Here is a 10,066-nt window from a genome sequence, read left to right as displayed (position 1 = left end):
TCCTACTTCTTGTCACGGCACTGCAGTGGAGCTGGAAGTTTTTCAGCAATGTAACTAGGTAAGGGGTATTTATTTTGATCAAAATGAAGGTAAAATCCCTATTCCCCAGTTGGTTTGACCCCTATTTACAAAGATCTAATAATGCATGTATGCAGAAGAAATATCTACATGAGTGAAAATGTGCCCTGCTAATATTAAAAGGTACGCGGTGGAATTTTGCCTAAGGATAAAATGTCATTTTAATTGAAAGCTGCTGTAACTTGATAGGGCATATCCACAACAGTCTTGAGGATCTACTTTAAAATACAGTTAAAGACAGACACTACTCCCACCACTCTGTCTCTTAGAGCTACATGTCCTCTTTGATCCATCCATGGTGCTTACGATTCCTAAGAGACATGCATACTGCCAGTAGTCTGAGCTCATTAATATTTATATGATACCTTTCTTCTGAAGATGTGTGCTTTGCAATTATTAATTAAAAACCATTTCACAAACCTCTAAAATTTAGCTCAATTTCATCGTTACAAAACGAAGACCCAGAAAGTTTGTGTGTTTTTTGCATGAGACAAAGTGAGATTAGGAATGTGGAAGCTTGTCTGCACGGACTTCTACTGTACTGTATTTCTCTGTCTTTCTTTTGCCAGTAACTTTGGACAAGGCAGCGCAGGTTTCCTTTGACAATAAGATGCGCCATGAGCCTGTACTACCTAGGCAATACTGAGAAGATGAGTGAAGGGAATCTTCTCTTTCGTTCTAGTTCTTCACACAGTGCTTGCTTGCTTTTTTAGAAGGCTTCTTTAAAAATACAACCTGGGAATGCTTTGTCAGCCCTGCAGACCACATCCCGAGTGAATATTTACTTGAACATGTTAGGCCCTTCCCTGGCACACTGTATTTTAGTTCCCATGTTGGAGTAGATAGAAGGGATAGTGGGTTATAGTCCACACCAGACGTGGGCCCTCTCCTCTCAGTCCTCCCTGGTGCTTATGGAATGAAGGAGCTTGGCTCAGTGTGAGACTGATAACAGGAGGGAGGGCTTGCCATGCGATTAGACCAGTTCACTGTAAACACCTAAGTTGCACAAGTGGCTCAAACTTTGATCTTTTTGTTGTGGAAAAGAAATCTGAGACTCTGAAACCTGCCCTCAGTCACAAACAAGGAGGTAGACATTACTCAAGCCCAACTGTGGAAATGTAAATACAGTTAAAGGTGATCAGAATGGAAAAAGCACTTCTTTTTTTCCTCATCCCCTGCTCCCCAGAGTACTGCCTACTTTTACCAGGGGCTCCTACTCTGACTTGCCTAGCTCTGTTTGTGAATGCAGGCCCCAGTCTCACACCTGAAACACCCAAATCCAAATGCTCCCAAGTGCTGTCTGGGATAAGGTTTAAGCCACAGGTGCAATTAAGCTTTTAAGTGGTAAGCCTATTTGGTTAGGGGCACACCTAGAGCCTGCAACAAGCTGGGAGAAAAACGATCAGTCTTTCAACCTGACAGGTGGTTCCTGAAATACTGCTGGAAGGGTTAAGAAGAAGTTACAGCATTTGTGAGTCTCCTGGTATTTAGTGTCACAACTCTCAGAACAAGGTCTCTGTGGATGCATCTGGCTGTCCTCGTGAGGTGGGATTTGATTTTAATTAACAGTTCTGGTAATGGATTATCAAAATGATGGTTTTGCTGAAGCCTTGGGCACACTCTTCATAGTCCTATCCTTCTTTTTCTCTCATGCCCTCCTTCCAAAATCTGCCTGGGCAAACACTGTAGCAAAAGGTTAACTTTCATAGGAGTGTAGACTGTTAGCCTGTGGTCTCTTTTACTATTGGCATTTAGGCCTTTGATTAGATTTTTAGAGGAAAAATGTCATAGTGGGTTGTCTGGTAAAATGCTGGTGAATATTTTAAGATGCATATGTTCCAGGCATTCAATGAGCATAAGAAAAAAGGGGGATGTGAGACTTCAGCAATTCCTCACCATTCTGATTTTTTTGCACTGTCATAGCTTTGCTTTTACAGTCATTAGAACAGCATCAGAGACCTTTGCTTTGCCTAGCCTTGCGTTCTTGGGCAAGGATTTAAACGTGGAACATTAAGACATGTTAGTGAACATGTCCTAATTAGTCTCTTCCTTGGTTACCACATCCTCAAAGGCCACAAGCCTTACCTACACTGTACCTCTCAAACACCTTCAATAATGTAGCATTTTATCCTAGTCTAGACAAAGTCTTAAGGGTTATGTTGTCTAGTCAACTAATCACCCCTTTTAGTGGGAAAACTGCTTTTTCCTTTAGGATTGTTTCTCTGTTTTTCCTCCTTGCTGTCTCTTTTCTCCTCCTTCTCTCTGCATACCTTCCCTGCAGCAACTCCTGTTCCATCTGCTCTAATGGAAGCATTAACCATTTAATTGCTGATTAGGAAAATCTCATCACGTGGGCTTTGCAACAACACTGGAGTGGGAGGGAAGAGGAAGGAGATGTGTGAGTTCCCAGTTCTCTATCACTGACCTGGGAGGGCATTAGTCATTCTTGACGCCATGAGGGTGTTTAACATCTCTTCAGTCTAATGGGTACAACAGTTGAATGGGGTTTGGATGTACCTGAGCCCTTGTCATCTCTTGCTGCTGAACTTGCTATTTGACCTCGAGCAAACTAGGCTGGGCCTTCCATCCCTTAAGTAGATAGAGGGCAAGTACTGTTGCTAAAGTGCTTTTTGATTCTTAAATGCAGAAAACATATTCATGCAAAGGACTAGTTGCTTTTCTTGTATAGTAAGAAGTACTGTGAGGTTTTGAAATCTTTTCTGTATGCTGCTGCACCGTGTTGCAGAGAGTGAGATGAGAAGCTGGAGGAGATCTGCAGTTCTCTAAGCAGTGAAAGCCCTTTTAGCTCTGCATTCCCAAGCAGCCATATGGGGCTTTTGCCCAACTGACTTATTTCCTTGTATGATGCAAATTCAGCTGGTGGCCCCCTTCTCTCCCCCTGGCATCTGCTATTCTAAGCATTCGAGTGGGTTATCAGCGTTTCAGCTCCTCTTTGCACTCCCAGCACCCGGTTGCCACAGTCGGGTGTAGTCTGTAGCACAATACTTGTGAAAACTCGGCAGACTCGGAGGGGGCTGTGGGCGATGTGGTAAGAAAAGGTGTGCAGGTGGACTCTGCAACCCACGTAGTCAGTCTCTGCCCTGAGGGCTTTTCGTGGCTCCTCATAATTGCCAGTTTCTCACTTGGTTTTGCAGGACTCTGAAAGTTGCGTTGAGATGGGAATCAGAGCTTTTTGATTCTGTTGTGAAAGAGAAAGGACTGAAATATTGGGATAATTGGAGAACTAATGAAATTGCCGTTGTAAATGACAAGAAAATTGTATTCTTAGCAAGGGAAAGCATTTCAGTCAGACTGAAACCATTTTCTTATTTTTTGGGGAGTTTATTGTTAGCAGTTCTTTAATTTCCATAAGCAATTAATATTTGGAAAGCTTAAAATTATTTTTATATATGTAAAAACCCCTTGTATTTTACTTCAGTGATGAAGTAACCACTCACACAAAGTCTCCTCAAAGGCCAGAACTGGCCTTCTTGATTCTTTCAAAGAAAACACGGGTCTATGCGTAAGAGAGTGCAGAGGAGAGGGTAACTCTGTGTATGGGCACAGAATGGAAATAAGGGACAAAATACCTTTGAGGAAAGTGACAAAACACGCCAAAATACTTCTCAGGCTGTATACCTCTATCACTAACAACCCCTACTTCCTCTCCCCCAACCCTACCTCAAAAAAAAAAAAAAAAAAAAAGTTCCACTTAGAAAACATCCTTGCAGGTCACGTGGCAGCTGGCAAAGGCTGCTGCCCCTTCTGCCAGAGGCAGCTTGGGCTCTTGAAACAAAGCAAACTGGGTTCAAATTCTAGGCATTAAAAAACTATAGCAGCTGCCTCCCTGATATCCTGAGTTGGACTCTGATTTCAGTTTCGCTTCTGCTAGATCTTGGGTAATGTCATTGCTATGGTGTAACTGAAATGAGAACCGGGACTGCTAATCTTGACATTGGGTCACCCAGTGGTAATCCATTTGTTATCTCTGTTACATTTGTGAGAGCACACACACCCACTCCCTTTAGACTGCAGTAATTTATTTGGCCTATTTTCTGTCTGATGGTCACTTGAAATTGCACCTCTTGCCTGTCAGCAGCTGTAGTTGTTTTGCTAAGTGACGATCTAAAGTGAGACTTCCTTGTGCAAATGTGTATTTTAGACACTGTCACCAGAAATCCAGTGGCTCTCCTCTCTCCCTACCCCTCTCTCCCTGTCCCCTTCAGCTGTTTAGATTTCAGGACACATGGCTTAAATGAACGTATGCTTGGAGTTTGCAAAATGGCTTGAATGACAGGAGAAATCGGATCACACAATGAGAGTTCAGAACCCAGCCACCAATTGGTACAGCAGGAGTCTGCAGCTCTCTTACGCTCATTATTGTCTGGGCATAACATCCAGCACTGAGCGTTTCTCACGTCCCCTCTGAAAACGGGGAATGCAATGGGAAGGAGCGGGCGGGGGAATGTCCCCCTCCCTCCCTGCCAGCCCCCGCTTTCTGTGGTACCCCCAAGGCCTTTGGGGAGCGGGGTGGAGAAGGGCCTGCACACCTTATTGTGCCTTCTTTGCTTACACTGGAGAATCTCCAGCTTATCCTGCCAGTGCAGTGACTGCATGTGGAGGAGGGGGAGAGGTTGTGTTGCAAGCTCTGAGAAAATTAGTTGTCTCTATTTTATCTTTTGCAGCTGCAGCACTTTTTTTTTTTTTTCTTCTTCTCCCCTCATCATTCCCCCCTCCCCATGTGAGTGGTATGTCTGAACCATATCCTTCAAAACCAGTTTTCTAAGCAGATTAGATGGGCAGCAGAGACAGCTATGCAATCAGGCAAAAATGTGCACTCAAGCCTTCATTTCATGCAGTGGCCAGAGCAGTAAGTGTCTACCACCTGCATTTTTTTTCTTCATTCTCTCCCTTTGCTGTTAGTCTATAGTGCTGTGGTCTGTCACTACTGTAGACTGAAACAAAATGCTCTTTCTGATCCTTAATTATATAAAAATTAGGGAGGGGAAGGAAGTTGGGTTCCACACTAATACTCATTAACATGAAACATAGAGCATGCTCCCGAGCTGGCATGCTTCACTATGCAAAGTGACATTTGCTCCCTGTGAGCGTGGGGAAGGGTAATCTGGGGATTACCCTCAGGTCTTCTAATACCAATCCTCCCCTGACCAGTCTGGAAAACCAGTGTCTAAGTTTACTGTTCCTTTGAATTCAGCATACTCCCCTGGACTGGCACTGCACGTGAATTTGCAAGTGGTCTCTTGCTAGCCCAGATCTTTCAGTGCTCCCTATCAGCCTTGTTGCATGCTAGGAATCTGACAATAATGGTCGTCACCTGCTTTGAGATATCATGAGAACTCTTAAGCATTGGTATTGGTTTCATGTCTGATCTCTTACAGGACAACGAGCTCAATTTGGGACTAAGCTCTCCAGACAAGTTTGGAAACCTTATGTCTTGTTCAGTGTGGGTGGAAAATGGGGATAGGTTAGTGGGCTGAGTGGCAGACCTGAGGAAGAGGGAATTGGGTAAGCCTTGGCTGTATTCCAAGAGAGGAAACAGAGCAAAGTGTCCCAGGAGCCAACTGTTGCTTCTCTGGAGGAGAGGCAGGAACCCAGATCAAGGTGATCAAGTCATGCTTCTTACTGTGAGTCTGGAGAAGCAGGGAACAGAAGCTGTATGATAAAACTAGAAAAGAGAAACTGGGGGTTGAGGTTGGGGGAGAAAGAGAGAAAATAAAACTATTATTTTCTATAGAGGATATGAAGGAGGAAAGAAAGAGAAACTAAACTGAAGACTTTGGTGTGCTTTGTAGGGTAAGAGAGAATCTCCTATAAGCCCAGATAAAGAAAATTATATTTGAAATACTGGTAGAAAACTGTGCTTTAACATGTTGGCATGATGCACTTTATTATCTTCTGCTGATCCCTCCAAAGTAAAAAATTACTTTGAGAAGAGTTTAAAATTGCAAACAAGAGAGATTCAATCTTGCTGGCAAAAAGGGGGTGAAAAAGTGGGTGGAAAGCTGGTTGAATGTGTCAACCACAAAAGTGGTGAGATATGGTCGTAGAGAATTCAGGTTTTAAAACACAAGGAAATCGTGCAGAGATATTTCTCACACTGACTCGTAAATAGCATCTTCGGGTGTGCAGCATTGCCAAATTTACCCTTGTTACAGGGGCAACTTACAGTAAGTTCCCACCAAAGCCATATACCATCTGTTTGAGTTACTTAGAGGAAAGGTTTGTCTCCTTATTCCCCTTCTATTAGATGTGACAGATTAATGTCTTTGAGGGCAGATCACTGTTAGGCTAAATCTTTCTCTGGTTATGATTCCTTATAACTATAAAACAGTCACAAGGTTATGGGGTTTAAAAAGAGAGGTTTATTGCAGTTTCCAGCATTGAAACTACAGGCTAAGTGTCTCTCCTTTTTCTTTTTTTTCAGGAGTAAATCAAATCCATCCATCCACACACACACACTGCCTTCTCTCAGATATATAGACCTGGGGGAAGAACACACACTACAACAGCTGCATTATAGAGTCTACAGGAAAACTACTAAAATAGCTTTCTGTGAATGCATACTGATCTTCCCTCTGAGTCCTCTCCACTTGTTTTAAGAACTGGTTGCTGAGCATGAGTTGGTGACACCCCTAATGTTTGGGGCAGAACTCCGAGCCTTCAACAGCTCCACTAGCAGTTGTTTCTACCCAACTCTCATAAAAGCTGTGCCTGTGCCTTGGCTTGAAGCAGCAAGGTATCGACCGCTCAGACATCTGTTGCAAAGCCCCTGGTTCAATACTTGTCAGACTCTAAACTAGTCGTTAAACTTGGCTGATGAACTAAATCCTCCGGTCCTTAGGTCATGCCAGGAGCTGTGCAGGAGGCTGAAGGGTGCTGATATTGCTATAATTTAAGTTCTCTGCTGAGAAAGTTTCTGCACGAGTGAGATCTATTTGTGGTATTATTTTTAAGCCAGTTTGTAAGAACGCTGCTGTGGTCAATAGGAGACTGATCTGAATTTTCCTTGGAGTGGCTTTTTCTGGGAACAGTGTAGTTTCTTTAAAGTGGAATCATTGTTTTTTTTTCTCCTAGAAAAGCCCAATGCTAGATTTCTGATCACCTGTAAAATTAACAAACTAGCCTTTACCAGAAATGTTACATTGACCTGTCTGTGCTGCCTGGACGGGAATACCTCTTTGCTTTGCTTTTCTTAAACTGATCCTAAAGGCTTCACTTGGGATTGGTTCAAAACATTGCACTGGATTCCCAGGTCCTCCTTGACTGCTCAGAGAGCTGTTGACTGAGGTACCTGTTCTGCTGGACTCCAAGAGCCCTGGCCTTCCTCTGTGGCAATACAGGTGTCCCAGGGGCCATGCTGTGCCACAGGAGACCTCAGTGTGTGCTTTGGGAACTGCCTTCCAGCACGGGAGTCTCACCCAGAAGTGGGGCCAGGGTTACCAGGCTGCCAAGCTGCAGTGACTGAGGCAGTGCAACACTGTGGGAAGAAAAGAAGCTCAGCATTGTACTGACTCAGAACCAAATTTCTCAGGTCAGGTCACCAAACCAAGATGCGCCAACCTTGGTTTCAGTAATGTAAAATATTCCATTTCAAATGACACAAAATGCACTGGTGTTCACAAATAGGCTTCCTTTTTTTGTTGCTTCTTTCTTTTTAAACTTGTGAACTTCCGTTCAACATAATCTCTAATTTCAGTTTTTCTGCCCGAATTGGGATGAGGGCAAATGTTGAAATACTGGATTTTCTTCCTTTCTGGGGAGGAGGCTGGTGAGTAAGAGCAACCAGTTTCAGCGTTGGGACAGCTGACTCTGAAGCCCTGTACACTGGAGCAGAGCAGGTGATGGAGGGGCAGATAGGCCAGGGAGGGGAGGGGAACGCACCGGCAGACAGAGGGAAGTAGGAGACAGGGATGAGAAACAGCAATGAGGGCTAGAACAAAAGATAAAGAGGAGAGAGCAGAAGTTTCTACTTGGCTCCCTGGGCTGTAGAACAGTTCTGTTCTTGTGCTATTACACTGCTGGCTGTGCTTGGTTGAGTGTCCAGCAGATGTGCGGGAAGGTGCCACACCGAGAGCTCCTGTCCCAGAGCACAGGAGGAGCTCCTTGGAGAGGTCAGGGGCTGGGGGGTCACACCAGTGCAGGACCAGGCAGTGCTGCAGGGTTTCAGTTCTGCTCACAGAGCAGTTGGGTCCTTCTGTGCAAATGGAACAGGGGCTGAATGCAGGATCAAAAGCTGAGCACTTCTGAGCTCTCATCCCGGCTCTGAGCAGAGCACTGCAGCCCTTGTGAGTTATGCTCTCTGCCGCTGAGTCTCTTCCTGCCAAGCAGAAAGCACAGGAATACTCTTCTCTGGTGGGACTGGGAAGAAGCACTAGTGACTGGTCCTAACACTGCAGAGTGTTTATTATGCTGATGCTTTTATTATTTAGCAAGTTTCTTGACTTTTAAAAATAAATATACCAAATTGATACACTCCATCCATCAGCAGTGCCCTCGAGGAATGAGTAGCTAATTAGAGAGCAGGACTTGTGAAAAGACAAACCTGGGTTATGCACAGAACAGGTTTCTCCAGTATTTATTGCCTACGTTACTGGCCAAGCTTCCTTGTAAGTAATAGTCAAATAATCAGCCTGGGTCCTTTTGTGAATGGCTTGAGTCTGTGTGGTCCCTCCTTTGTTAGAGCAACTCATGGCTTCTGAAAGCTTCTGCACCCCCTGTTCTGAACAGCAGAGCCTGGTGGCACCAGCTGCTTCTGCCTGGAACAAACATTTGCATGTGACATTAAAAAGAAAAAAGCTAGTTTCAAAATGTATTTTCTTTTCCTTATGGCCTCATTTTTTAACCCTAGTTCAAACTCTGGAAATATTTAAAAGATTAATATATTTGACTTTTGCTACAAGCATCTTTTAAACAAGTAAAGCTTGAAGAGGAAAGAGAAATCTTTCCTTCAGAAATAAAACAGCAGCCAGTGTTTGGAAATATTTTAACAATAGACCATATGGGAGTCTCAAACTATTAAGCTTTATTATTCAGAAGGCGGAAAATGTGGTTTGATATTCAATTGATATACAGCATAAATGAGAGCCGCAAACTCGGCTCCCTTGAGCTGGGATTCAGATGTTCTCTTGAATATAATAACCAATGCTTTGGCCTAGTTCCACAGAATGCATCCAGCCTGCTGATCACAAGCCAAGAAACTGTAGGCTTTTTTTCCCCCTCCCCTCTCCTCTCCAAAGTACTTTCCTCTCCTGCCAGCATGAGCTTTTGGCCTGAATATAAATCTCCTGATACTGGATGTGTATAGAAAGTGGGGAGGATGCTAATGGTGCACAGCAGTGGAGCTGTGTGTGTGCATGCGTGTGTTTGTTTTTCTTCTGCTTTCATGATAAGGTTTTCCCCTCGCAATGTGCTCCCAGGGGATTACACTGGTCATCCTAGGTGGGAGCTGCTTTGTTCACGTTTCACTGTTCGTTTCTTAGTGCTGGGGGAGCAGGTGAACATCTTTTGGGGTTACTGTGAAGTGCTGCCAGAGACCATGAGAGTGTGGAATTTATTGGAGGGAGAGGCTGGAAGTGGTTTCAGTTTCTTTTCCTTTTTTTTTTCCCCCTGGTTTGATTTGCATATATTTGTATTTGCCCTTACCCCTTTCTATCACATCTCTCTTAACTTTTTCTCCCATGGGGAAAAGAACCCATAAAAGCTGCTTATAAAATAATACATACATGGACTCAGATTGCCTGTGTGCAAAAGGAGGCTGAAAGATTGACATTGTGATCAAGTTATGGCAGACTGGAACACCCATTTTTTGACACAGGATCCTTTTGGTACTGATGTCCTCAGCTGTGTTGGCTCCTATCCTTTCTATTCTCTCAGGATCTCTGTGGTTTGTGATTTCCCCTAAGTAGGCAGGAGACACCAGCATTAAGGTATCTTGCATTTTTCACTAGAAGTATGGTGAGCCCAAGAA

At 43.9% G+C, this 10,066-nt stretch overlaps 1 protein-coding gene across 1 annotated transcript in view; it reads left to right on the top strand.

The window, feature by feature from the left end:
- The first annotated feature begins 1,470 nt into the window (after window positions 1–1,470).
- HIC2 (HIC ZBTB transcriptional repressor 2) overlaps window positions 1,471–10,066 on the top strand; it is a 42,649-nt gene continuing 34,053 nt past the window's right edge. Inside the window, exon 1 of the mRNA XM_066200120.1 lies at window positions 1,471–1,623. The gene's annotated coding sequence lies outside the window, so the exon portion shown is untranslated. The remainder of the gene's footprint in view (window positions 1,624–10,066) is intronic.

Source organism: Chamaea fasciata, unplaced genomic scaffold, assembly GCF_029207755.1.
Source record: "Chamaea fasciata isolate MVZ Bird 193981 ecotype frontalis unplaced genomic scaffold, bChaFas1.0.hap1 SCAF_18, whole genome shotgun sequence".
NCBI lineage: Eukaryota > Metazoa > Chordata > Aves > Passeriformes > Sylviidae > Chamaea > Chamaea fasciata.
Note: the sequence above shows the minus strand (reverse complement) of the source record. Positions and strands in the feature narration are given on the sequence as shown.